Source organism: Heterodontus francisci, chromosome 4 (genome assembly GCF_036365525.1).
Source record: "Heterodontus francisci isolate sHetFra1 chromosome 4, sHetFra1.hap1, whole genome shotgun sequence".
Lineage (NCBI taxonomy): Eukaryota > Metazoa > Chordata > Chondrichthyes > Heterodontiformes > Heterodontidae > Heterodontus > Heterodontus francisci.
The window spans coordinates 18,165,936-18,193,005 of record NC_090374.1 but is presented as its reverse complement, the minus strand read 5'-3'; the positions used below and the strand labels follow the sequence as shown (position 1 = coordinate 18,193,005).

The window sequence follows — 27,070 nt, the reverse complement described above, 5'->3', positions numbered from 1 at the left end:
GCTGCTCCCAGCATGTCTTCGCCAAAATTCCTATTTCTTTCTCAACTAAAATGCAACTGAGTTGTAAATGCCGAGGATTATGTTTATATATTTTTTTAAAACATTTACTCTTCCATTAAAAAGCAAATTTTAAATAAAAACTGCAGACAAGCCACAATAATTTTTGTGTTGTAAACTTCACTCGCACCTCACCTCATTAAAAATAAAAGTCATTTTATTTATAGTCAGGGTACGAGACCGAGGCACTTGGACAGCCGTTTTTCAATGTTCTGTTTAGTCAATGAAATAAACCATCCAGCAACAAACAAGACAGAATCACGAGTTGGAGAGGGAAATTCAGTGGACAAAATCATAGCAACAAAGAAACATAGAAAATAGGAGCAGGAGTAGGCCATTCGGCCCTTTGGGCCTGCTCCGCCATTCAAAAAAGATCATGGTTGATTGTCTAATTCAGTACCCTGTTCCCGCTTTCTCCCCATATCCCTTGGGCATTAATATATCTATTGCCTGCTTGAATATAATTGATGACTTGGCCTCCACTGCCTTCTGCAGTAGAGAATTCCACAGATTCACCACCCTCTGAGTGAAGGAATTTCTCCTCATCTCAGTTCTAAATGACATACCCCATATCCTGAGACTGTGATCCCTGGTTCTGGACTCCCCAGCCATCGGGAACATCCTCCCTGCATCTAGCCTGTCTAGTCCTGTTAGAATTTTATAGGTTTCTAGGAGATCCCCTCTCATTCTTCTGAACTCTAGTGACTATAGGCCTAGTCGACCCAATCACTTAGCTCTGTATATCGCATGCTGCTTACGTAGTTTGGCACGCAGATAGTCCTGTGTTGTAGCTTCACCAGGTTGACACGTCATTTTGAGGTATGCCTCGTACTACTCCTGGCATGCCCTCCTGCACTCTTCATTGATCCAGGGTTGGTCTCCTGGCTTGATGGTAATGGTAGAGTGGGGGGATAGACCGGGCCATGAGGTTACAGAATGTAGCTTTCTAGCCCAAACAGGGATGTATAAAACGCTAGTTAGGCCACAGCTGGATCTCTCACCTGTATAATTCCTTACAATGTCCACATAAAACTCTCTCCTTTTAAACAGAGACAAAAACAAAACAAATGAAAGCTATATGCAGTATTTTAAAATAGATCAGGTTGCTTTAATATTAAAAAGGAAGTAATTTTATTACCCACAAGACATCCCTTAAATTAGATCTCCCTCTGATCTGTGGTTCCCAAGGTCCCACATCCCTAAAATCAGTTCTCAGCTAATGGTGGGGTCCATGGTTTCCAACAATGCTGACAGGGGCACCACTGAAATGGCATAACAGGGAGACAGATCCAAACTAAGGGTGCCCATGGAGGTAATGCTTCAAATTATTCATAAGGCGGGGTTGAAGGATTACTCAGGAAAACAACTCGCCCAGACTTAGCTACATTATTGTGCTGCTAACAATTATAGGGAATTCAGAGAAATGAATAAGATCAAAAGGTTATCATTTAATGCAAAATTTCCAAAACTTGGTTTAGATTTTTTATTAAGCTCAAATCTTTAATCAGACTATTACTTAAAAAGAAAAAAAAATTGCAGATCATCCACTTTTACATTTCCTGCCTTCTTTCCACTATCAGGCTTTCCTTTAACTCCAAAGTTTGGACAATGAAAAGCCGGCGACCTTCAAGGAATAGTAAAACACTGGCTCCTTTTATGGCTTGAATTTGGGATAGCAACCATAAATTTTATTCCCACCCCCACTTGAACAGCTTCAATGCCAATCACCTTCATGAATATTCAGTAAACACTCTCTATTACCCACCACAGCCAAGCCGAGTGTTCTAAAATCTTTCAGCATACCAATGCTCGAGGTTTTCTATTTAAGGATCATGAATTTAAAATAGAAAAATAAATCTTGCTGATAAACAGGTTCTACCCTTCACATCAATTCCCTGTAGACAGAAGGGTAGAGTACCTAAACCACAGCTACCCTTAATGGAGTTAAATATGCATCTGTACGACACTTCTTGTCTCAGTTAATAGCCATCTTCAGACAGAAGCAGCTTAACATTTGATTGCAGGATTTTAAATAATTAAACATATCACTTCCTAAAAAAAAAAGAAAATAATTTAATTTCCACTTGCATTATGCTAGTTAAGTTAGATGGGTTAAGGAGGATGAGAAACTTGCATAGAACTGGGTGGTTTTTCTTTTCATAGGACAGCAACCATTAAAACAAATTGCAGCTTGCGCAGAGCAGATTCGTTGCAAACAATCAAAGGCAAGTTGAACAATTTTTTATTATAGCTAATATCACAGTGCACAAAACGGTAGGTGGAGTACTGGAGTGAGAATGGAGAAGAATTCCCCAGATTTCTCTCTACCAAGGGATTGCATGAATGGCTGATGGGAGTCAATGGAGTCATGCTGTGTTTAGGTTGCACCATGACAATATGGGATATGCTGGATGGACTCTTTTTTTAAAAAATTCGTTCAAAGGGATGTTGCATTGCTAGCAAGGGTAGCATTTATTGCCCATCTCTAACTGCCCTCAAAAAGGTGATGGTGAGTCACCTTCTTGAACTGCAGTAGAAAATGTGGTGAAGGTACTCTCACAGTGTTGTTTGGTGGGGAGTTCCAGATCTTGTCCCAGCAACAGCAGCATATTTCCAAACCAAGATGGTCTGTGACTTGGGAGAGGAGCTTGCAGGTGGTGTTCCCATGCACCTTCTGCCTTTATCCTTCTGGGTGGTAGAGGTCACAAGTTTGGGAGGTTGAAGAAGCCTTGGCGAGTTGCTGCAGTGCATTTTATAGGTGGTATACACTGCAGCCGCTCTGTGCCGCTGGTGGAGAGAGTGAATGTTTACAGTGGTGAAAGGGGTGCCAATCAAGCGGACTGCTGTGTCCTGGATGCTGTTGAGCTTATTCAGCGTTATTGGAGTGGCAACTCATCCTGACAAGTTGCGATAATTCCATCACACTCCCAACTTGTACCATGTAAATGATGGGAAGGCTTTGGGAAGTCAGATGATGAGTCACTCACTGCAGCAAGCCCAGCTTCTGACCTGCTCTTGTAGCCACAGTATTTATGCAGTTTAGTTTCTGGTCAATGGTGCCGACCCCCACCCTCCCCAGCACATTGCTTGTGAGGGATTTGACAATGGTCATGCAATGTCAAGGAGGAGGTGGTTAGATTCTCTTTTGTTGTAGATGGTCATTGCCTGGCACTCGTCAAGAGTCAGAGGTACAGAAGGAGACTATTTAGCCCATCAGGTCCATGCCAATTCTTTACAAAGCAATCCAAACAATCTCATTCCCCCACTCTATCCCCATAGCCCTGCAAATTTACTTCCAAGCGTCCATCCAATTTCCTTTTGAAATCATTCATCGTTTCTGCTTCCACCACCCTCAAAGGCAGCGAGTTCCAGGTCATTACAGTCACAGCTTAAACAAGTTCTTCCTCACATCCCCCTGCATCTCTTGCCCAAAATCCTAAATCTGTGTTCCCTAGTCCTTGAATGATCAGTTTGAAGCACAATAAGGTGGATAAATCCCCAGGGCCTGACCAGGTGTATCCTCAGATGCTATGGGAAGCAAGGGAGGAGATTGCTGGGGCCCTGGCAGAGATCTTTTATCATCGTTAGCCACGGGTGAGGTACCGGAAGTCTGGAGGATAGCTAATGTTGTGCCTTTATTTAAGGGCAGCAGGGATAAGCCAGGGAACTACAGGCCAGTGAGCCTTACATCAGTGGTGGGAAAGTTATTGGAAGGGATTCTGAGACACAGGATTTATACGCATCTGGAAAGGCATGGTCTGATTAGGGATAGTCAACATGGCTTGGTGTGTGGGAAATCATGAATCTCACGAAATTGGAGTTTTTCGAGGAGGTGACCAAGAGGACTGACGAGGGCAGGGCGATGGACATCATCTACATGGACTTTAGCAAGGCCTTTGACAAGGTCCCACATGGTAGGCTGGTCCAGAAGGTTCGAACACATGGGATCCAGGGTGAGCTAGCAAATTGGATACAAAATTGGCTTGGTGATAGGAGGCAGAGGGTGCTAGTGGAGGGTTGTTTTTCAGATTGGAGGCCGGTGACCAGTGGTGTGCCGCAGGGATCGGTGCTGGGCCCTCTGTTGTTTGTCATATATATTAATGACTTGGGTGTGAATGTAGGGGGCATGATTAGTAAGTTTGCAGATGACACCAAAATTGGTGGTATAGTGGACAGTGAAGAAGGTTGTCTAAGGTTACGACAGGATATAGATCAACTGGGAAAGTGGACAAGGGATTGGCAAATGGAATTTAACGCAGACAAGTGTGAAGTGATGCATTTTGGGAAGTTAAACTAGGGCAGGACATAAACAGTGAATGGCAGGGCCCTGGGGAATGTGCTTGAGCAGAGAGACCTTGGGGTGCAAGTGCATAGTTCCCTGAAAGTGGCAACACAGGTAGACAGGGTGGTGAAGAAGGCGTATGGCATGCTTGCCTTCATCGACCGAGGCATTGAGTACAAGAGTTGGGACGTCATGTTACAGTCGTACATAACGTTGGTTAGGCCGCATTTGGAGTACTGTGCGCAGTTCTGGTCGTCGCACTACAGGAAAGATGTGATTAAGCTAGAGAGGGTGCAGAAAAGATTGACAAGGATGTTGCCTGGTTTGGAGGGCTTGAGTTATAAAGAGACATGATAGAGGTATATAAAATTATGAGAGGCATAGATAGGGTAGATAGCCAGAGTCTGTTTCCCATGGTAGGGGTGACTAAAACTAGAGGGCATAGATTTAAGGTGAGAGGGAGGAGGTTTAAAGGGGATCAAAGGGGTAAATTTTTCACAAAGAATAGTGGGCACCTGGAATGAGCTGCCTGAGGTGGTGGTGGAGGCAGGAACAATAGCGACATTTAAGAGGCATCTGGACAGGTACTTGAATGAGCAAGGCATAGAGGGATATGGAATTAATGCAGGCAGGCAGGATTAGTATAGATAGGCATTATGGTCGGCATGGACACAGTGGGCTGAAGGGCCTGTTTCTATGCTGTACGACTATGACTCAAATGGAAACAGCTTTTCTTTGTCTACCTTATCTAAACCGGTTAGAATCTTGAACCTCTCTCAAATCTCCCCTCAACCTCCTTTGCTTCAAGGCAAATGACCCCAGCTTCTCAAACCTACCATTGTAGCTAAAATCCCTCATCCCTGGAGCCATTCTGGTAAATCTCCTTGCATCCTCTCAAGGACCTTCACATTCTCCTTGAAGTACAGTGACCAGAACGGTTCGCAATACTCTAGTTGGGGCCCAGAGCTTTAAAAATGTTCAGTTACTTCCCTCTATGAAGCCCAAAATTTCATATGCTTTGCAAACTACTCTCAATATGTCCTACCACCTTCAAAGATCTGTGCACGTGATTTTCCAGGACCATCTGGCCCTGCAAACTCTTCAGAATTGTGTCCCTGTACACTCTTAGAATTGTGCCATTAAGTTTATATTGTCTCTACCTATCCCTTACGCCAAAATACATCACCTCACACGTCCCTATATTAAATTCCATCTGCCACTGTCTGCCCATTCTGCTAGCCCATGTCCTGTTGCATGTTATCATCCTCATTGCATACCACAAGTTTGGAATTAGCAAATTTTGAAATGTTACTGCATCAAAAAATGCAGTGGTCCTAGCACTGAACTTTGGGGACCACCACTATTTACCATCCTCCAGTCTGAAAAATAACCATTCATCACTATTTGCTGTTTTCTGTCTTTAAGATAATTTTTTTTTTTTTAAATCCAAGCTGATACTGACCCTCCTATTCCACGAGCCTCAATTCTGTTAACCAATCTTTTATGTGGTACTTTGTCAAACGATTTCTTAAAATCCATATGGCTAACATCCATAGTGTGGTGCAAATGTACTTGCTAAATGACAGCCCAGCCTGTCCAGGTGTTGAAGCAATCTGTGCCCACATGTCGTATTACCTGAGGAATTGTGCATGGAACTGAACACTGCAAACAGTGAACATGCCCACGGTTTCCTCCCACATGCCAAAGACTTGCAGGTTGATAGGTAAATTGGCCATTATAAATTGTCCCTAGTTTAGGTAGGTGGTAGGGAAATATAGGGACAGGTGGGGATGTGGTAGGAATATGGAATTAGTGTAGGATTAGTATAAATGGGTGGTTGATGGTCGGCACAGACTCAGTGGGCCGAAGGGCCTGTTTCAGTGCTGTATCTCTAAACTAAACTAAACTTCTGACTTAATGATGGACAGATGGTCATTGATGATGCAGCTGAAGATGGTTGGCCTTAGGACACTTCCCTCAGGAATTCCTGCAGAGATGGCCTGGGACTGAGGTGACTGGCCACCAATTTCCTTTATGCTACATATGACTCCAACCAGCAGATTCTTATTGACTTCAACTTTACTAGGGTTCCTATTATGCCACACTCAGTCAAATGCTGCCTTGATGTCAATGGCAGTCACTCTCGCCTCACCTCTGGAATTAACCTGTTTTGTTTGTTTGGACCATTTTCATATATTTATAGAAGCAAATCAGGTTTTTGGTGAGGCGTGGGGAAGAGAGCGCGAAAAATAATAAATTAATCTCGGAAGTATAGGAACACTGCAAATGCAGCTGAAAAGTTTATGTATTTTAAAACAACTGAATTACAACTTTAATGCAGTACCTAAATGGCTTAGCAGCTATGTGCAGTGTGGTGTTGAGTCAGGAAAGACTCAACTTTAATTCCCTAATCCGTATTTAGCTGATTTCAACTGGGATTGCTGCAATTGAGCTCAACACCCTTGAGCGAGGGAAGGTGAAGGAAAGGTATGTTCCTCTTTGCTATTTAATGCTGGAGATTGCACACATGGAGGTCAACAGAATTTCAGCTGAGCTGTGATGACAACTACCTCCTCCACAAATTCCTAAATGGCCTGCTGAAATTCAATACTAACTGGGTCATGTTTGTCAAGAACAGCCGATTCAGTGAGCTGCTGAAGGGCTGCCATCTATCAAATTGTACCACAGCTGGAATGAGCAACGTTCAGAGGACAAGGAGAGGAGGAAAGAAGAATGCCATCTTCCTTTGTGCGAGGTACAATTCCAACCAGTGGAGAGTTCCTCTCCCTGCCCCCCAACCCCCCCACCCACCTCCATACATTAAGTTTTAAGGAGGGTCTTAGAGGGGGAGGTGGAGAGACAGATAGGTTTAATGGATAAAATTCCACAGCATGGGCCTAGGCAACTAAATCTAAAGTTGTCTTAAGATGGGGCGAAGGAAGTGGGAGATGCACAAGATTTTGCAGTTGCAGGAACATGGAACTGTGCAGGACTTGTATACGGCTGGAGAAAGATTTAAACACAAGGATATGAATTTTAGATTGAATGCACTGGAGGACAGGGGCAGGGGGATGCGGTTGGGCTGTATGTCAGCAAGAACATGAGTGATGGATAAGATTTAGATCAGCTGAAGTTTAGAGCATGGAGGGAGACTGACCAGGAGAACACTGGAATAGTTTTCTTGAAGTGACAAAAGACATGGATGAGAATTTTATCAGTAGATAGGCAGAGGCAGGGACATAGATAGGCAATGTTATGGAAGTTGAAGTAGGTTTTTTTTGTAATGGAGAGAATATGGGGTCAGAATCTTAGCTCGGGTTGAAAAGGACACTGAGGTTGTGAACAGTTCAGCCAAGACAATGGTCAGAGAGGAAGAGGGGGAAATCAGAAGGAAGGGGTATGTGGTAAGAGTTGAAGATGATGGCTTCAGGTATCCTAATATACAACGGGAAATGTAAATTTGCAGCTTATCCAAGACTATGTTGCACAAGCAGTCTGAAAACAGACAGTGAGGGGACATATATATGCTGCCCTTGGGTTACATCATCTGAAGACATGGGGTCAGCTTTCACATATGATGACACCCACTTCTACCTCTCCACCATCTCTGCAGGGTAGGAACAAGTGCCAACAATGTAAGGGAAGTGCAAACAGTATCATGGGAGGTGCAAACAGGCATTCTTGGTGACGTACAAAACAAGAGGTTTGAAGCTCCTCCAAGGGTCAAACAGAACACTGTGGCTGCACACTAATTACTACTACAATCACACGCACCTATATTTAGCCCAGAAGAAAGCATCCTCTCAAATTTCTTAACTGTGAAAACTTGCAACCTGTTAAAATAAAGTTACCAAGATAAAGTGAAAGCTAGTTCAGTCACAACTGAGTGATGTTCAATTGTATTCAGGCACCAGAAATAAAGTTCTGAAAAAAGTCCTTTAATGCATGCAATTTAAGTATCAGCTAAATAATATTAAAAGCTGTTCACCACTTAGCGCACAGAATGAGAGAGCAGAGCAATAGATGAACTAATCCTGAAGAAACCCTGCAAGGGCCTCAAACAAACAATCTACATGCAGTTTCTGAGGTCATAAGCAGTCAAGCTGCCAAAGCCCTTTACACACAAACTGAAGACAATCCTTCGTTGTTCATTATTTGAGGCAATTTTTGCAGTTATTCATGAGTAACAGGTCAATTTTAGCTCTCAAGCTTCTGAAAAGCAAAGCAAAGGCAAATTCACTACCCAAAAGGACAAAGAATCTTGCATTATAACTCTGAAGGCCAAAATACTCACACTGGTTATTAGAATAGCTTTATCTAAAGACTTCATTTCACTGCCAATAGGCTGAATTTAAGTGGCTTTGCACAAAACTTATACAAGAGATCTTAACTGAACAAATTTGACTCAATAAGTTGGGGATATGTCTGACTAAACACAAAGCAGCAGAATATCCAGCACGACCGAGTCCTGCGAGACAGGGCTTAACTCAAGGAATTTGGTATGTAAGGAAATTTTAAGTGTTGATCTCTTTCTACAATCTAGTCCAATCTGCATTTAGCTTAACTTCAACAACATTAACTTGTAGTTTATTTCACTCTTCGTCAGTGATAAACAGGCTCTCTGCTAGAGGCAGCTGTAGTTAGTTAAGTAGGTAGCTAGTTAGAACTGGTTCCCTACATAGTCAGCAGAATCTGACTGGTCTCTGGAGTAGCAGCTAGTATAAATACAGGAGGTTTTACAAAGGCATGAAGTCCCATGAGACAGAGTGTTTAACTCAGGAACTTGGCGCAATGAGGGAGGAGGTACTGGTCAGGTCTTTTACAGAACAAGGAGCGATCCAAGACAGGGAGCCAGAGACATCAAGACCAGACAGCTAAAGCCCAGAGGCATTAGTTAGGTGAGCAGGTAGATGACTGGTTGTTGAGTTTTAAGGGCTTTTTTTTCCTCTCTAAACTGGGGCAGTAGTTTAAGCTGGTATTGGGGAGATAGTATTGTATTAAATTTATAGCTTAACTAGTTAAACTACTGAATATAACTCCAAATAATTGATATTTCTAAACTTGAAACTCAAATAAAACAAAGATGGTGAGAGACACACAGCCAGGCGAGAGACTAGCTTGATTCAGCTTCAGTTGCACACTGCCTTCTGAATTCAAACTGTCCTGTGGTTAGTTCAAAAAACCTGGACCAGTTAGTCATGTGACCAGCTAGTTTAACCAGTCCTGGCTCTGTGGATTGTATCATCTTAGCAGGGCCTGGAATGCGCTTCCTTATACCTTCAATGTCTGGTGATTAAAATCCATTTGGGTTAATTGGAGCAGGGAATAGCCCTTTGTCTTCACAAGCAGTGTCTCTTGGTATGCAAATGTCCTTCCAGCCCAGTGTGTCGTGACCTTCAAAAAAGGTAATTTCTTCACTCCAGCAACAGTTTAAAATCAATATGACAAAAATTAATATGACTCTTCTTGGCAGGTGGAGGTCTGCATGACAAGATTAATACAGTAGTGAGAAATGATCTTGGCTCAGAAGATCAAGATGTATAATCAGTTCAGGTGGAAATAAATAGCAAAGGAAAATGACTGGCAGTAGTTTATAGACCCCATAGATACACTGTCGGACAGAGTACAAACCAAGAAATAATGGGGGCTTGTAAGAAAGGTGCAGCAATAATTGTGGGAGATTTTAATCTTCACATCAATTGGACACATCATATTGGCAAAGTTAGCCTGGAGAATGAGTTCATAGTATATATTCTGGAACCAACCAGGAAGCAGGCTATTTTAGATCTGATATGTAGACAGGATTAATGACCTCATAATAAAAGACCCCCTAAGCAAGAGTAATAATGTGATGAATTTCACATTCAGTTTGAAGGTGAGAAATTTGGGTCTGAAACCAGTGTCTTCAAGGCAATCACAAGGGTATGAAGACAGGTGGCTGAAGAGTACTAGGAAAACAGGTTGAAGGCTAAGACAGTACAGAAGCAGTGGCAGACACAGAAAATAGGAGTATGCCATTCAGCCCCTCAGACCTGTTCACATTAAACTAGATCATGGCTGATCATCTACCTCAACGCCATTTTCCCACACTATTCCCATATCCCTTGGTGCCTTTAATATCTCGAAATCTACTGATGTCTGTCTTAAACACTCAATAATTGCTTCTGCAGCCCTCTGGGTTAGATCATTCCAAAGATTCACCAACCTCCATGTAGAAATTCCTTAGTCTTAAATGGCCTACCCCTTATTCGGAGACTCTGTCCCCTCATTCTAGACACCCCAGCCAGGGGAAACATCCTTCATGCATCTACCCTGTCAAATCCTGAAAGCATTTCCTATATTTCAATGAGATCACCTCACATTCTTCTAAATTCTAATACAGGCCCAGCCTCCTCAACCTCGCATCGTAGGACAATCCCGCCATCCCAGGAATTAGTCTAGTGAACCTTTGTTGCACTCCCTCTATGGTAAGAGTATCCTTCCTTGGGTAAAGAGACCAAAACTGTATTCAATACTCCAGGTGCAGTCACACCAAGGCTCTATACAAATGCAGCAAGACAGCTTTACTCCTGTACTCAAATCTTCTTGCAATAAAGGCCAACATACTATTTGCCTTCCAAATTGTTTGCTGAACCTACATGTTAGCTTTTTGTGACTCGAACAAGGTCACCCAGGTCCCTTTGGACACCTACACTTTCTAATCTCTCTCCATTTAAGAAATCCTCTGCATTTCTGTTTTTTCTACCAAAGTGGATAACTTCACATTTTTCCACATTATATTGTTCTTTCCCATTCACTTAGCCTCTCTAAATGCTCTGAAGCCTCTTTGCATTCTCCTCACAACTCATGTTCCCACCTAGTTTTGTGTCATCAGCAAACTTGGAAATATTACATTTGGTCCCCACATCCAAATCATTGATACAGATTGCAATTAGCTGGGGCCCAAGCACGGATCCTTGCGGTACCCCACTGGTCACAGCCTGCCAGAGAATAACCCATTTATTCCTACTCTGTTTTCAGTCCGTCAACCAATTCTCAATTCATGCCAGTATATTAATACCATGTGCTCCAAGTTTTTTCACTCCCCTCTTGTGTGGGACCTTTATTGAAAGCCTTATGAAAATCCAAATATACCACATCCACTGGTTCCCCCTCACCTGTTCTGTTAGATCCTCAAAAAGCTCCAACAGGTTTGTCAAACATTTCCCTTTCATAAATCCATGTTGACTCTGCCCAATCCTACCTTTTAAGTGTCCAGTTACCACATCTTTTATAATAGATTCTAGCATTTTTCCTACTACTGAGTCGCTTTAAACAGGCTCCAGACGCTGGCCGAGCATGTCTACTCTGAGGCACAGTGTGGCTTTCGAGCAGAGAGATCGACCATTGACATGCTGTTCTCCCTTCGTCAGCTACAGGAGAAATGCCGTGAACAGATGCCCCTCTACGTTGCTTTCATTGATCTCAAGCCTTTGACCTCGTCAGCAGACGTGGTCTCTTCAGACTACTAGCAAAGATCAGATGTCCAAAGCTACTAAGTATCATCACCTCATTCCATGACAATATGAAAGGCACAATTCAGCATAGCGGCGCCTCATCAGACCCCTTTCCTATCCTGAGTGGCGTGCAACAGGGCTGTGTTCTCGCACCTACACGGTTTGGGATTTTCCTCTCCCTACTGCTCTCACATGCGTTCAAGTCTTAAGGTGGTATTTTCCTCCACGCAAGATCAGGTGGCAGGTTGTTCAACCTTGCCCGTCTAACAGCAAAGACCAAAGTATGGAAAGTCCTCATCAGGAAACTTCTCTTTGCTGACAATGCTGCATTAACATCTCACACTGAAGAGTGTCTGCATAATCTCATCGACAGGTTTGCGGCTGCCTGCAACGAATTCGGCCTAACCATCAGCCTCAAGAAAATGATCATGGGACAGGGCGTCAGTAATGCTCCACCCATCAATATCGGCGACCACGCTCTAAGTGGTTCAAGAGTTCACCTACCGAGGCTCAACTATCACCAGTAACCTGTCTCCAGATGCAGAAAACAAGCACATGGGAAAGGCTTCCACTGCTATGTCCGGACTGGCCAAGAGAGTGTGGGAAAATGGCGCGCTGACACAGAACACAAAAGTCCGCGTGTTTCAAGCCCGTGTCCTCAGTACCTTGCTCTACGGCAGCGAGGCCTGGACAACGTATGTCAGTCAATAGCGACATCTCAATTCATTCCATCTTCACTGCCTCCGGAGAATCCTTGGCATCAGATGGCAGGACCGTATCTCCAACACAGAAGTCCTCGAGGCAGCCAACATCCCCAACTTATACACCCCGAGTCAGCGGCGCTCGAGATGGCTTGACCATGTGAGCCTCATGGAAGATGGCAGGATCCCCAAGGACACATTGTACAGTGAGCTCGCCACTGGTATCAGACCCACCGGCCGTCCATGTCTCCGCTTTAAAGACGTCTGCAAACGCGACATGAAGTCCTGTGACATTTATCACAAGTCGTGGGAGTCAGTTGCCAGCGTTCGCCAGAGCTGGCGGGCAGCCATAAAGGCAGGGCTAAAGTGTGGCGAGTCGAAGAGACTTAGCAGTTGGCAGGAAAACAAGACAGAAGCGCAAGGGGAGAGCCAACTGCGAAACAGCCCTGACAGCCAATTTTATCTGCAGCACCTGTGGAGGAGTCTGTCACTCTAGTATCGGCCTTTATAGCCACTCCAGGCGCTGCTCCACAAACCACTGACCACCTGCAGGCGCTTAGCCATTGTCTCCAGAGACAAGGAGGCCAAAGAAAAAGATGCCGTCAGGCTAACAGGTCTGTAGTTCCCAGTTTTCTCCCTTCCCTCCTTCCTTAGTGGCATTACATTTGCAACCTTCCAATTTCCAGGAACTGTTCCGGAATCTATAGAATTTTGGATGACCACCAATGCACCCAGCTCTTTCAACACTCTGGGATGTAAACCATCAGGTCCAGGTGATTTATCACCTTCCAGTCCCATTAATTTCTCCAGTACTACTTTTTTTTTTAATTAATACTAAGTTGCTTCAGTTCCCCATTCTCGCTAATCCCTTTGCTTGCGAATATTTCTGGGTTTTTTTGTATCTTGCTCCGTGAAGACTGAAGGTATTTGTTTCTTCGCCATTTCCTTGTTCCCCATTATAAATTCGCCTGTCTCTGCCTGTAAGGGCCCATATTTGTCTTTGCTAATCTTTTCCTTTTTAAACATACCCATAGAAGCTTATACAGTCCATTTTTATGTTTCTCGTTAGTTTACTTTAATATATTTTCTTTGTTTTTTTGTCCTTCTTTGAATTCTAAAATGCTCCCAATCCTCAGGCTTATTACTTTTTTTGGCAACTTTAGAAGCCTCTTCCTTTGATCTAATACAATCTTTAACTATGGTTGGATCACTTTTCCTGTTGGGTTTCTGTGCCTCAAAAGGAATGTCAAGTTGTTGGAAACCATGTATTAATTCTTTAAATGCTAGCCATTGCCTGTCTACCGACATACCTTCTAATGTATTTTTCCAATCTACTACAGCCAACTTGCCCTTCATAGTTTCCTTTGTTTAGATTGAAGACCCTAGTTTCGAACTGAACTATGTCACTTTGAAACTTAAATGTAAAATTCTATATTATGGCCACTCTTCCCGAAAGGCTCCTTTACTACAAGTTTATTTGCTCACCCTTTCTCATTGGGCTATTTTAGATCTAGTATTGTGCATTCTTTAGTTGATTCCTCAACATGCTATTCTTGTATACATTGCAAGAATTCGTCTTCCACAGCATTAGTGCTAATTAGTTTACCCAGTCTATATGTAGATTGAAGTTTCCCCTATGATCACTGTTACCCTTGTTACATGCACCTCTAATTTCATACTGTTCCCTACATTACCAATACTGTTTGGCTGATAAACAACTCCCAATGTTTTCTGCCCCTTGCTGGTTCTTAGCTCCATCCAAACTGATTCTACATCTTTAACTTCTCCAAGATCCTCCCACTAATGTACTGATCTCATCCTTTAACAGTGCTCCCCCACCTTTTCCATTTTACCCATCTTTCCTAAATGTCGAATACCGATTTCCAGCTTTGGTCACCCTGCAGCAGTATCTCCATAATGAAAATTAGATCATACCCGTTTACTTCTATTTTGCGCCGTCAATTACCTAGCTTGTTGCGAATGCTGGGTGCATTCAGACAGAGTGCCTTTAACTTTGCCATAACATTTTTCTGTACTCTGACCCTATTTGATGCAGGCCTTTGATTCCTCTGTCTTGCAATGTTGTTTACTACTTCTCTTCCGACCATAACCAGTTTTGTTTCTCTATCTACAATCTCTCTTAGGTGCCCATCCCCCTGCCAAGCTCATTAAAACCCTCCCCAACAGCACTAGCAAATCTCCCTACAAGGATATTGGTTCCAGTCCCAAGATGGAACCCAGGGTTATCCAACATACGGCCCGCAGGCCAGGATCCAGCCTGCCAAATGTTTCCATCCGGCTCACGGATCAAACCATCTCCTGAAAGATGGATATCTATCCAGAATAACTACATGGCCATGTCAAGTGTGCAGGCAAAAACAAAGGTATGTCAATAAATCAATTTTCAATAGTGTTCTAGAAAGTCAGTCAATAAATTAGTTTTCTCATTTAAAGCTTCACAAAATACATAAGACATTTTTAATGCCTTTATCTTTAGAAATTTGCTCACCGGCCCCCTGGGCCAAGCAAAAAATCAATGCAGCCCTCCGCCTGAAAAGGTTCGACAATCCTGGTGTAACCGGTCCTCCTTGTGCAGGTCCCACCTGCCCTAGAACCAGTCCCAATGCCTCAGAAATCTAAAGTCCTTCCCTCCTGCACCATCTCTCAAGCTACACATTCATTTGCTCTAAGCTTCTATTTCTGTACTCACTAGCACATTGCACTGGGAGTAATCCTGATTAATGCCAAAGTCCTGTTTTTTTTAAATCTCTTTCTTCGCTCTCTAAAATCTTTCAGGACCTCATCCCCTTTTTCTACCCATGCTGCTGGTACTTAGGTGGACCACGACCTCTAGCTCTTTCACCCTCCCCATAAGATTGTCCTGCATCTGCAGAGTGACATCTTTGACCCTGGCACCAGGAAGGCAACATACCATCCTGGAGTTGCGTCTATGGCCACAAATGCCTGCTCTCCTAACTATTGAATCCCCTACCACTACTTCTCTTCCATTCTTCTTTCTCCCCTGCTGTAGCTGATCCACCCATGGTGCTACAAACTTAGCTCTGGCTGCACTCCTCTGAAGAACCATCACCCTCACCAGTTTCAAAACAGAAAACAGGTTAGCGAATGAGATGGACTTGGGACTTCTGCACCACCTGTTTGGTCCTCCTAGACTGTCTGGTGGTCAGCCATTCCCCCTCTACCTGCACATTCAACTTGTGGAGTGACCACCTCCCTAAACATGCTATCCACATGTCACTGGTGCATCTGCGAGGCTTCCAGTTGTCGCTCGAATTCCGAAACCTGGAGCTCAAGTATCTACATCTGTTGACACTTCCTACACGTGGTCATCTAGGCTACAGGAAGCATCCATTACTTCCCACCTCACAAGATGCACATTCCACACAGCCGAACTGCCCTGCCATGAATAGACTTTACTTTAGACTATTACAAACAGGAGACTAGAAGGTACAAAGAAGAATCACTCACCAGGTATTCACCACTCAGTTCAATCCCATGTGCCGTCACTTTTGTTCCTGACTTCTCATTTTAAAAGGAGTTATTTCCTAACTCTCAAAGATATATTCCATTGGAAAAGACTCTACAAGAAGGATGCATTATCCGTGGCTACCTAAGGAAATTTAAGATGCTATCAAATACAAAGAAAAGATGTACAATTTTACAAAGATTAGCGGTAGGCCAGAAGATTGGGGAAAATTTTAGAAATCAGCAAAGGATGACTAACAAGTAATAATGAGAAATTGGAGTGAGAGAAAACTAGCAAATATAAAAAGGCAGTAAAAGCTTCTACAAATATATAAAAAAAGGAAGAGTAGCTAATGTGAACATTGGTCTCAGAGGGCGAGACTGGGGAATTAATAATGGGAAATGAGAAAATGGCAGAGGCTTTGAACAAGTCATTAGAATACTAACACAAGAAATGCTGGATTCACTCAGCAGGTCTGGCAGCATCTGTGGAAAGAGAAGCAGAGTTAACGTTTCGGGTCAGTGACCCTTCTTCCCTTCTGAAGAAGGGTCACTGACCCGAAACGTTAACTCTGCTTTTCTTTCCACAGATGCTGCCAGACCTGCTGAGTGAATCCAGCATTTCTTGTTTTTGTTTCAGATTTCCAGCATCCGCAGTATTTTGCTTTTATTTCATTAGAATACTAATTGGACTAAAGGCTGACAAGTTCCCTGGACCTGATGGCCTGCATCTTAGGGTCTTAAAGGAAGTGGCTGCAGAGATAGTGGATCCACTGGTTGCAGTCTTCTAAAATTTCCTAGATTCTCCATAGGTCCCAGCAGATTGGAAAACTGAAAATTAACACTATTCAAGAAAAGGAGGGAGACAGGCTAATTGGCCTACAAATTCCTGCTTTCTAACTTGGGAAAATGCTAAAATCATTGAAGAGGACATCTAGAAAAATCACAATACAACCAGGAAGAGTCAACATCGTTTTGTGAAAGGGAAATCATGGTTGACATTTATTAGAGTTCTCAGAATCTAACAAGCAGGGTGGATAAAGGGGAACCAGTAGATATAATGTAATTGTTCTTCGTTCTTTGTTTTGAAATCCAAAGAAAATTACAGCACAGGAACAGGCCCTTCGGCCTTCCAAGCCTGCGCCGATCCAGATCCTCTATCTAAACATGTCGCCTATTTTCTAAGGGTCTGTATCTCTTTGCTTCCTGCCCATTCATGTATCTGTCTAGATACATCTTAAAAGACGCTATCGTGCCCGTGTCTACCACCTCCGCTGGCAACGCGTTCCAGGCACCCACCACCCTCTGCGTAAAGAACTTTCCACGCATGTCCCCCCTAAACTTTTCCCCTCTCACTTTGAACTCGTGACCCCTAGTAATTGAATCCCCCACTCTGGGAAAAAGGTTCTTGCTATCCAACCTGTCTACACCTCATGATTTTGTACACCTCAATCAGGTCCCCCCTCAACCTCCGTCTTTCTAATGAAAATAATCCTAATCTACTCAACCTCTCTTCATAGCTAGCGCCCTCCATGCCAGGCAACATCCTGGTGAACCTCCTCTGCACCCTCTCCAAAGCATCCACATCCTTTTGGTAATGTGGCGACCAGAACTGCACGCAGTATTCCAAATGTGGCTGAACCAAAGTCCTATACAACTGTAACATGACCTGCCAACTCTTGTACTCAATACCCCGTCCGATGAAGGAAAGCATGCCGTATGCCTTCTTGACCACTCTATTTACCTGCGTTACCACCTTCAGGGAACAATGGACCAGAACACCCAAATCTCTCTGTACATCAATTTTCCCCAGGACTTTTCCATTAACTGTATAATTCACTCTTGAATTGGATCTTCCAAAATGCATCACCTCGCATTTGCCTTGATTGAACTTCATCTGCCATTTCTCTGCCCAACTCTCCAATCGATCTATATTCTGCTGTATTCTGACAGTCCCCTTCACTATCTGCTACTCCACCAATCTTAGTGTTGTCTGCAAACTTGCTAATCAGACCACCTATACTTTCCTCCAAATCATTTATGTATATCACAAACAGTGGTCCCAGCACGGATCCCTGTGGAACACCACTGGTCACACGTCTCCATTTTGAGAAACTCCCTTCCACTGCTACTCTGTCTCCTGTTGCCCAGCCAGTTCTTCATCCATCTAGCTAGTACACCCTGGACCCCATGCGACTTCACTTTCTCCATCAGCCTACCATGGGGAACCTTATCAAACGCCTTACTGAAGTCCATGTATATGACATCTACAGCCCTTCCCTCATCAATCAACTTTGTCACTTCCTCAAAGAATTCTATTAAGTTGGTAAGACATGACCTTCCCTGCACAAAACCATGTTGCCTATCACTGATAAGCCCATTTTCTTCCAAATGGGAATAGATCCTATCCCTCAGTATCTTCTCCAGCAGCTTCCCTAACACTGACGTCAGACTCACCGGTCTATAATTACCTGGATTATCCCTGCTACCCTTCTTAAACAAGGGGACAACATTAGCAATTCTCCAGTCCTCTGGGACCTCACCCGTGTTTAAGGATGCTGCAAAGATATGTTAAGGCCCCAGCTATTTCCTCTCTCGCTTCCCTCAGTAACCTGGGATAGATCCCATCCGGACCTGGGGACTTGTCCACCTTAATGCCTTTTAGAATACCCAACACTTCCTCCCTCCTTATGCCGACTTGACCTAGAGTAATCAAACATCTGTCCCTAACCTCAACATCCGTCATGTCCCTCTCCTCGGTGAATACCGATGCAAAGTACTCGTTTAGAATCTCACCCATTTTCTCTGACTTCACGCATAACTTTCCTCCTTTGTCCTTGAGTGGGCCAATCCTTTCTCTAGTTACCCTCTTGCTCCTTGTATATGAATAAAAGGCTTTGGGATTTTCCTTAACCCTGTTTGCTAAAGATATTTCATGACCCCTTTTAGCCCTCTTAATTCCTCATTTCAGATTTGTCCTACATTCCCGATATTCCTTCAAAGCTTCATGTTTCTACAGCCGCCTAGACCTTATGTATGCTTCCTTTTTCCTCTTAGCTAGTCTCACAATTTCACCTGTCATCCATGGTTCCCTAATCTTGCCATTTCTACCCCTCATTTTCACAGGAACACGTCTCTCCTGCACGCTAATCAACCTCTCTTTAAAAGCCTCCCACATATCAAATGTGGATTTACCTTCAAACAGCTGCTCCCAATCTACATTCCCCAGCTCCTGCCGAATTTTGGTATAGTTGGCCTTCCCCCAATTTAGCACTCTTCCTTTAGGACCACTCTCGTCTTTGTCCATGAGTATTCTAAAACTTACGGAATTGTGATCACTATTCCCAAAGTAGTCCCCGACTGAAACTTCAACCATCTGGCCGGGCTCATTCCCCAACACCAGGTCCAGTATGGCCCCTTCCCGAGTTGGACTATTTACATACTGCTCTAGAAATCCCTCCTGGATGTTCCTTACAAATTCTGCTCCATCTAGACCTCTAACACTAAGTGAATCCCAGTCAATGTTGGGAAAATTAAAATCTCCTATCACCACCACCCAGTTGCTCCTACATCTTTCCATAATCTGTTTACATATTTGTACCTCTATCTCACGCTCGCTGTTGGGAGGCCTGTAGTACAGCCCCAACATTGTTACCACACCCTTCCTATTTCCGAGTTCTGCCCATATTGCCTCACTGCTCGAGTCCTCCATAGTGCCCTCCTTCAGCACAGCTGTGATATCCTCTTTGACCAGTAATGCAACTCCTCCACCTCTTACCTCCCTCTCTATCCCGCCTGAAGCATCGATATCCTGGGATATTTAGTTGCCAATCATGCCCTTCCCTCAACCAAGTCTCTAATAGCAATAACATCATACTCCCAGGTACTAATCCAAGCCCTAAGTTCATCTGCCTTACCTACTACACTTCTTGCATTAAAACAAGTGCACCTCAGACCACAAGTCCCTTTGCGTTCATCATCTGCTCCCTGTCTACTCTTTCCCTTAGTCACGCTGACTTCATTATCTAGTTCCTTACAGGCTTTAGTTACTACCTCCTTACTGTTCACTGACCTCATTTGGTTCCCATCCCCCTGCCACATTAGTTTAAACCCTCCCCAACAGCATTAGCAAAAGCACCCCCAAGGACATTGGTTCCAGTCCAGCCCAGGTGTAGACCGTCCAATTTGTAATAGTCCCACCTCCGCCAGAACCGGTCCCAATGTCCCAAAAATCTGAACCCCTCCCTCCTGCACCATCTCTCAAGCCACACATTCATCCTGACGATTCTCTCATTTCTACTCGGTCTATCACGTGGCACTGGTAGCAATCCTGAGATTATTACCTCTGAGGTCCTACTTTTTAAACTTGGCTCCTAACTCCCTAAATTCTGCTTGTAGGACCTCATCCCTTTTTTTACCTATATCATTGGTGCCTATGTGCACAATGACAACTGGCTGTTCACCCTCCCCTTTCAGAATGTTCTGCAGCCGATCGGAGACATCCCCGACCCATGCACCTGGGAGGCAACATACCATTTGGGAGTCTCATTTTCGACCACAGAACCGCTTATCTACTCCCCTTACAATCGAATCCCCTATGATTATAGCCCTTCCACTCTTTTTCCCGCCCTTCCGAACAGCAGAGCCAGCCACAGTGCCATGAACCTGGCTACTGCTGCCTTCCCCTGGTGAGCCTTAATCCTCTAATCAAAGGATTTAAAATGCCACAGAAAAGGTGGCTAACAGGAAAGTCAGGATAAATGGGTCATTTTCAGGTTAGAAAATTGTAACTAGTGGACCACATCAGTGCTGGGGCCTCAACTATTTGCAATCTATATTAACGACTTGGATGAAGAGACTGAATGCATTGTAACCAAATTTGCTGACAAAGCAAGTTGTGAGAAGGACAGTCTGCAAAGGGATATAGATAGGTTAAGTGAGTGGACAAAGATTTGGCAAATGGAGTATAATGTGGGAAAATGACAGGTTGTCCATTTTGGCAGAAATAGAAAAGCAGAATATTTAAATGGAGAGAGACTGCAGAATGCTGTGATAGAGGGATCTGGGTGACCTTGTACTCTAATCAAAGTTAGCATAATAGGTTCAGCAAGTAATTAGGAAGGCAAATGGAATGTTTATTGCAAGGGGGATGCAGTACACAAGTAGGGAAGTCTTGCTACAACTGTATGAACCCTACTGAAATTTCTGAAGAGGTGATTTAAAGTAGTGGAACACAAAATGGTTATGATTGTTACTTGCAGAAGGCAGTTGATAATTTATCTCCCAAAAGACAGCATTCTTAATTTATTCTTAAAGTGTAAGCATTGCTTGTAAGGCCAGCATTTAATTGCCCATCTCGAATTGTCCTCAAAAAGGTGATGAACTGCCTCCTTGAGCCACTATTGTCCATGTGGCGTAGGTACACCCACAGCACTGTTAGGGTGAGAGTTCCAGGATTTTGACCCAGTGACTGACTGTGAAGGAGCAATGATATAGTTCCAAGTCAGAATGGTGTGACTTTGAAAGGAACTTGTAGATGGTGATGCTCCCATGCACCTTTAGGTGTTAGAGGTCGCAGGTTGCAAGGTACTGTCAAAGGAGCCTCGACCAGTTGCTGTACTGCCTCTTCTAGATGGTACACACTGCTGCCATTGTGCATTGGTGGGGCAGGGTGTGAATGTTTAATGTGGTGGAAGGGGTGCCAATCAAGCAGACTGTTTTGTCTTGGGTGGTGTCGAGCATTGTTTAGGCAAGTGGAGAGTATTCCATCACACTCCTGACTTCTGTCTTGTAGATGGCATACAGGCTTTGGAAAGTTGAAGCTCATGATTTTATCCTTGGCCCCCTCCTATTTCTGATCTGCAGCGACATCATCCAAAAGTGCAGCATTAGTTTTCATATGTACCCCGACAACACCCAGCTCTGCCTCATCACACATCTCTCAATGCCTCCACTGTTGCTAAATTATCACACTACTTTTCTGCATATCCAGTACTGGATATGCAGAAAAGTAGTGCGATAAGCAGAAATATCCTCCAATTAAATATTGGAAAGACTGAAGCCAGTGTTTTCAGTCCCCACTCCAAACTCCGTACTCCAGCTGCTGACTCCATCCCTCTCCCTGGCAGTAGTCTGAGTCTAGACCAATTTGTTTGCAATCTCTGTTTGTGTATATGACCTGAAGATGAGCTTTTGATCACATATCTGCTCCATCACCTATTTTCACCTTTGTAACTTTGCCCGTCTCAGCTTATCTGCTACTGAAACCCTCTACCGTGCTTTTGTTACTTCCAGACTTGACTATTCCAATGCACAACAAAACAGGAAATGCTAGAAATACTCAGGTCAGGCAGCATCTGCTGAGGAGAAATGGTTAACGTTTCAGGTCTGAGACCTTTCATCAGAACCTTTTGGACCTGGGTGTATAGGGCACAATTTCAAAAGTTGCCAATAACTTGGTATAACTGACAAGAATCGTATTAGACAGACTGGCTGGTGAAATGGGCAGATGAAATTTTAATAAGTGCATATCGTCCTTATGTTTGAGGTGTCGTGGATTTTTAAAAAATTTGTTCATGCAATGTGGGCATCGCTGGCTAGGCCAGCATTTATTACCCACCCTATTTGTCCTTGAGAAACTGAGTGGCTTGCGAGGCTATTTCAGAGGGCATGCAAGAGTCAACCAAATTGCTGTGGGTCTGGAGTCACATGTAGGCTAGACCAGGTAAGGACAGCAGATTTCCTTCCCTAAAAAGGACATTAGTAAACCAGATGGGTTTTTAACAACAATCGACAATGGTTTCAATGGTCACCATTAGACTAGCTTTTAATTCCAGATTTATTAATTGAATTTAAATTTCACCATCTGCTGTGATGGGATTTGGACCCATGTCCCCAGAGCATTAGCCCGAGCCTCTGGATTACTAGCCCAGTAACATTACCACTGCGCCATATTGGAAAGTAGCAAGGGTGTAAGGACATTCCTTCTAACTACAAGCCAGTCAGTTTAACATCCATGGTAGGTAAGGTTTTAGAAATAATCAGGAAAAGAAACAGGCTTTGAGAGGTTTGAGTTCATTAAAAAGACAGCCAATGATTTGTAAAAGGTAGATCGTGCTTGACTAATCTAATTGAATTTTTTAAGTAACACAGAAGGTTGAAGGGAATGCATTTGTTGTCTGTTTAGATTTTAAGAAAGCATTTGACAAAGTACCACAAAAGGCTGGTTAACAAAATTGAGGATAAGAGGATCAGTGTCAGCTTGGATTTTTTTTTTTAAAAAGGCTGAAGGACAAAACAGCAAGTTGTGGTAAACTGTTGTTTTCAGACTGGGTATTGGTAGGCAGTGATGTTCCCAAGGTTCAGTGCTAGGACTACTGCTTTCTTTGACATAAATGACTTGGATATCGGAAGAGTAAAATTTCAAGATTACCAATGATAGCAAACTTGAAGGTATGGCAAACAGTGAGGAGGATACCAATCAACTGCAACCGGACAGATAGGCTAGCAGTGGAATTTAAATTCAATAAATAAAATTCTGGAATTGAAACCATTACCAAGACTAGTTTTCATGACACTATCGATTGTCATAAAAACCCATCTGGCCTACGTGACTTCAGACCCACAGTAATATGGTTGACTCTAAACTGCCCTCTGATATGGCCTAGTAAGCCACTCAGTTGTCAAGGGCAATTGCAGATAGGTAACAAATACTGGCCTTGCCAGCGACTCCCACATCTCAGGAAAAAATTAAAGATTTAAGAGAATGGTTCCAGGGATGAAAGACTTCAGTTACATCGATAGTTATTATTCGTTCATGCCCAACCCTTATTGCCCTTGAAGGTGGTGGAGAGACTTTTCTCTTGGGGTTCATGTGTCTTCAGTGGATTCAGAGGCTTGTCATAGTCATACAGCACAGAAACAGGCCCTTCAGTCCACCGTGTCCATGCTGGCCATCAAGCCCATCTATTCTCATCCCATTTTCCAGCACTTGTGAGTTATGGTGTTTCAAGTGCTCATCTAAATATTACTTGAAATGTTGAGGATTCCTGCCTCTAACACCCCTTCAGGCAGTGTTCCAGATTCCAACCACTGAATATTTCCTCAAGTCCCCTCTAAACCTCCTGCCCCTTTCCTTAAATTTATGCCCCCTGGTTACTGACCCCTCCACCAAGGGAAAATGTTTATCTACCCTATCTATGCCCCTCAATTTTGTATACCTCAATCAGGTCCCCCCTCAGCCTTCTCTGCTCGAAGGAAAACAACCCTAGCCTATTCAGTCTCTCTTCACAGCTGAAATCTCCAGCCCAGGCAACATCCTGGTAAATCTCCTCTGCACCCTCTCCAGTGTAATTACATCTTTCCTATAGTGTGGCGACCAGTACTATACACAGTATAGCTCCAGGAGCCAACAGAGTTCAAAGTGTTTGTACAATTCAGAAAAACCCAGGTTGCCAAGCAGGTTAATCATGTGACTAACTGGTCTGACCACATCTTGAATTGTATCACCTTAGCAGTCTCTGAAATGCTCCTCTCACATACAATACCTGGTGATCATGGTCCATTGTGGGTTGAATGTGTCAAGGAATGGTCCTTTTGTCCTTCCAAGCACTGTCTGTTAATATGCAAATGTCTTTTTCCAGCCACTGCTGATCTGTTTAACATGTCCTTTCTTCACTCTAGTAACAGTTTAAAATCAATGTTCATGACAAAATTAATGTGCCTCATTCTTGGCAGGTGGTGACCTGGCATGACAATATACTGATGAATCTACCATTATATTACACAAGTGGAAGTCAATACTATACAGAGCTAAAGCCTACTCTATTCTCCAAGAATTTTTTTTATTTGTTTCATGGGATGTGGGCATCACTGGCCAGGCCAGCATTTATTGCCCATCCCTAATGTGATAACAGTACATCCTAAAACAGTGGTGAACTGATCAGGTAGCTATGAGTGATGCTTGGATAGGCAAAGTGACCATTGGAATTCAATTATTGAGCAAAAGTTTGAAAAGTAGCGTTTTAAACCATCCAGTAAATGCAAACACATGCAACATGTACCATAATCCCACCAGAGGTGGGAGGTGTTCAACAATGAAAGGCAAAGACTTCCCAATTATTGAAATTAATTACTTTTAAATAACTGCCTATTGTTTACATTTATACAAGTTGATTTAAAGAATGACTTAAATTGTGACAACTGGAAGTACATAGCTACCACACACATCATAGAGAGATACAGCACTGAAACAGTCCCTTCGGCCCACCGTGTCTGTGCCAACCACCCACTTATACTAATCCTACATTAATCCCATATTCCCTACCACATCCCCATCTTCCCTCAATTCTCCTACCAACTACCTACACTAGGGGCAATTTACAATGGCCAATTTACCCATCAACCTGCAAGTCTTTGGCTGTGGGAGAAAACCGGAGCACCCGGTGGAAATCCACGCAGTCACAGGGAGAACTTGCAAACTCCGCACAGGCAGTACCCAGAATTGAACCCGGGTCGCTGGAGCTGTGAGGCTGCGGTGCTAACCACTGCGCCGCCCAACTGAACCTTGTTTTTAAAAAAAACAACTTTAACAAACCAATGGCACTCCCCAGTTGCCATTTTGTTAACTTCGGAATATTTCTAAAGTGCAACATTTTCAGGAGGAAGTAATGGGACTGTTGCAGATTATCCATATTTTAATTTAGATAGGTCCCTAGATTTAGTGAAGCTTACATTATATGGAGGTTAGACATAACTGCTTTTGATTAGGTGCAGTTGATATTAGGTTGCTATGGGAATTGTAAAATTTGTGCAATTTAAGAGGAAATAAATAAATCACACTGTAGTTAAATTTTACTTCATTTTTCATCAAAAGACTACAGTATTAGCAATATTTAGTGGGCCAATTCACTGCACTTTCACCCCTAAAATGTTCCAACATTGTGAATTATATTTGAATAACATTTACTACAGCTATAATCAATGAAGAGTGTAGGAGGGCATGCCAGGAGCAGCACCAGGCATACCTCAATGTCAGCCAGGTGAAGCTCTAGCAGGACTACTTGCATGCCAAACAGCATGCAAGAGACAGGGCTAAGTGATCCCACAACCAACTGACCAGATCAAAGCTCTGCAGTCCTGCCACATCCAGTCATGAATGGTGGTGGTCAATTAAACAATGGCAGCAGGGGGCGGCTCCACAAATAGCCCCATCCTCAACGATGGAGCCCAACACAACAGGGCAAAAGACAATGCTAAGAATTTACATCCATCTTCAGCCAAAACTGCCAAGTGGATGATCCATCTCTGCCTCCTTCTGAAGTCCCCAGATGCCAGTCTTCAGCCATCCCAATTCACTCCGCGATATCAAGAAATGGTTGAAGGCATACTGCAAAGGCCACAAGCCCGGACAACATTCCTGCACTAGTAAGGAAGACCTGTGCCCTAGAACTAACCGTTCCCCAGCCAAGCTGTTCAAGTACAACTACAACACTGGCATCTACCCGGCAATATGGAAAATTGCCCAGGTATGTCCTGTCCACAAAAAGCAGGACAAATCTAACCTGGCCAATTGCACCCCCCCAATCAGCAGCAAAGTGATGGAAGGGGTTGTTGACGGTGTTATCAAGCAGCACTAGCTCAGCAATAACCTGCTCATTGATGCTCAGTTTGGGTTCTGCCAGGGCCACTCAGCTCCTGACCTCATTACAGCCTTGGTCCAAACACTGACAAAAGAGCCGATCTCCAGGAGGTGAGGAGAGTGACTGCCCTAGACATTAAGACAGCATTTGACCAAGTATGGCATCAGGGAGCCCTCGCAAAACTGGAGTCAAGGGAATCTGGGGAAAATTCTCCGTTGGTTGGAGTGATACTAGCGCATAGGAAGATGGTTGTGGTTGTTAGAGGCCAGACAACTCAGTCCCAGGGCATCACTACAGGAGTTCCTCAGGATAGTGTCCTAGGCCCAACCATCTTCAGCTGCTTCATCAATGACCTTCCCTCTGTCATAAGGTCAGAAGTGGGGATGTTTGCTGCTGATTGCACAATGT

General features: G+C 43.6%; 1 protein-coding gene across 5 annotated transcripts in view; it reads right to left on the bottom strand.

Annotated features, from left to right (window-relative positions):
• The window catches only part of add1 (adducin 1 (alpha)), a 245,963-nt gene that overhangs the window by 165,526 nt on the left and 53,367 nt on the right, over window positions 1-27,070 (bottom strand). Inside the window, exon 2 of one of the 5 annotated variants that reach the window (XM_068029236.1) lies at window positions 16,026-16,167. The exons of the other annotated variants lie outside the window; for them this stretch is intronic. The gene's annotated coding sequence lies outside the window, so the exon portion shown is untranslated. The remainder of the gene's footprint in view (window positions 1-16,025; window positions 16,168-27,070) is intronic. 5 annotated transcript variants of the gene reach the window in all.